This window comes from Glycine soja, chromosome 20 (genome assembly GCF_004193775.1).
Source record: "Glycine soja cultivar W05 chromosome 20, ASM419377v2, whole genome shotgun sequence".
Lineage (NCBI taxonomy): Eukaryota > Viridiplantae > Streptophyta > Magnoliopsida > Fabales > Fabaceae > Glycine > Glycine soja.
The window spans coordinates 19,820,782-19,822,959 of NC_041021.1; the positions used below are offsets into that span (position 1 = coordinate 19,820,782).

Consider the following 2,178-nt stretch of genomic DNA (forward strand, 5'->3'; position numbering starts at 1 on the left):
AGCCGGTTGGGGTCTCCCAAACTCCAAAAATTAGCCGTTTACTAAGTTTTTTTTTATTTTCAAGTATTATTGTCCTATTTTTCTAAACTTTGCTTAGGTAGGTTTCATAGTTAGACTTTGAATTTTTGTTTGAAATTTTTTGTGCTATCTTTTCATGATTTTAGGGTGTTCCTCACAAAATTTCAGCTCATATAGTGCATGACTAGGGGAAATCCAGGTGATTTACAACCCTTTGATCCTGAAATAGATAGAACCTTTCATAAATTAGTTAGGCATAGTGTGCATCCTGGTCATTCTGTGCATTTTGAGCATTCTGAGCATTCTGTTGAGGGTGATTCTGAATATTCTAATTCTGAACATTCCACTACTAACTTTCATACTGAGAACATGGCTCAACCTCCACCTCATGAGAGGACTCTTAGGGAGATGGCTGCACCTGATTTCACTTATGAAAACTTGTGCATTCAATATCCTGATGAGGGTGTTCCATAAGTTCTCAAGACTGGACTAATACATTTGCTGCCCAAGTTTCATGGTCTTGTAGGTGAAGATCCTCATAAGCATCTTAAGGAGTTCCATATTGTTTGTTCCACCATGAAGCCCCCTGATGTCCAAGAAGATCATATCTTTCTAAAGGCTTTTCCTCATTCTCTGGAGGGAGTGGCAAAAGATTGGCCATACTACCTTGCTCCCAGGTCCATTTTCAGCTGGGATGACCTTAAGAGGGTGTTCTTGGAGAAATTCTTCTCTGCATCTAGGACCACTGCCATCAGAAAAGACATTTCAGGCATCAGGCAACTTAGTGGAGAGAGCTTGTATGAGTACTGGGAAAGATTCAAGAAATTATGTGCAAGCTGTCCTCACCACCAGATTTCTGAGCAGCTCCTTCTTCAATTTTTCTATGAGGGACTTAGCAACATGGAGAGGAGTATGATTGATGCTGCCAGTGTTGGAACTCTTGGTGATATGACCCCTGTTGAGGCTAGGAATTTGATTGAGAAGATGGCTTCCAACTCCCAACAATTTAGTGTAAGGAATGATGCTATTGTCCTTAGAGGAGTCCATGAGGTGGCCATGGATTCATCTTCATCTACTGAAAATAAAAAGCTTGAGGGAAAACTTGATGCCTTGGTCAACCTGGTAACTCAGTTTGCCATGAATCAGAAATCTACACCTGTTGCAAGAGTTTGTGGTCTATGTTCTTCTGCAGATCACCATACAGATCTCTGTCCTTCTTTGCAGCAATTTGGAGTCAATGAACAACCTAAAGCTTATGCTGCAAACATTTATAATTGACCTCCTCAGTAGCAAAACCAATAATAGTAGAATAATTATGACCTTTCGAGCAATAGATACAATCCAGGTTGGAGGAATCATCCAAATCTGAGATGTACAAGTCCTCCACAACAACAACAACATGTCATTCCTTTTCAGAATGCTGCTAGTCCAAGCAAGCCATATGTTCCTCCTCCAATACAGTAGCAGTCACAACAAAGACAACAAGCAACTGACGCTCCTCCTCAACCTTCCATAGAAGAGTTAGTGAGGCAAATGCCATCCAGAATATGCAATTTCAGCAAGAGACAAGAGCCTCCATTCAGAGTCTGACAAATCAGATGGGGCAGATGGCTACTCAGTTGAACCAAGCTCAGTTCCAAAATTCTGACAAATTGCCTTCACAAACTGTGTAGAATCCGAAAAATGTGAGTGTCATCACCTTGAGGTCTGGAAGCCAAATTCAAGTGCCTCCACCAGTAGCAGCACCTGCACCTGAACCTGTCAAGCTTCATTCTACACCTGAAAAAGAGGATGAGATAGTTGCACAAAAGAGAAAGCTTCCTAACAAAAAATTTCATGCAGGTGGACCTTCCACTAGTAATTCTGACTTACCGCAGTCTCCTATCCCACTTCCATTCCTACCTCGAGCAATTCCAAACAAAAAGATGGAAGAAGCGGAAAAGGAGATCCTGGAGACCTTAAAAAAAGTAGAGGTGAACATACCTCTGCTAGATGCCATCAAGAAGATCCCAAGATATGCCAAGTTTCTAAAGGAGCTGTGCACCCACAAAAGGAAGCTCAACGGCAATGAAAGGATTAGCATGGGTAGAAATGTGTCAGCATTGATAGGTAAATATGTTCCTCACATTCCTGAGAAATGTAAGGACCCAGGTACCCTCT

The 2,178-nt window shown here is 41.6% G+C and overlaps 1 non-coding gene across 1 annotated transcript; it reads right to left on the reverse strand.

Annotated features, from left to right (window-relative positions):
- Positions 1-765: 765 nt before the first annotated feature.
- LOC114403964 lies at positions 766-872 on the reverse strand. The gene has a single exon (XR_003664731.1). It is a non-coding gene; the product is annotated as a small nucleolar RNA R71 (small nucleolar RNA).
- Positions 873-2,178: the final 1,306 nt, after the last annotated feature.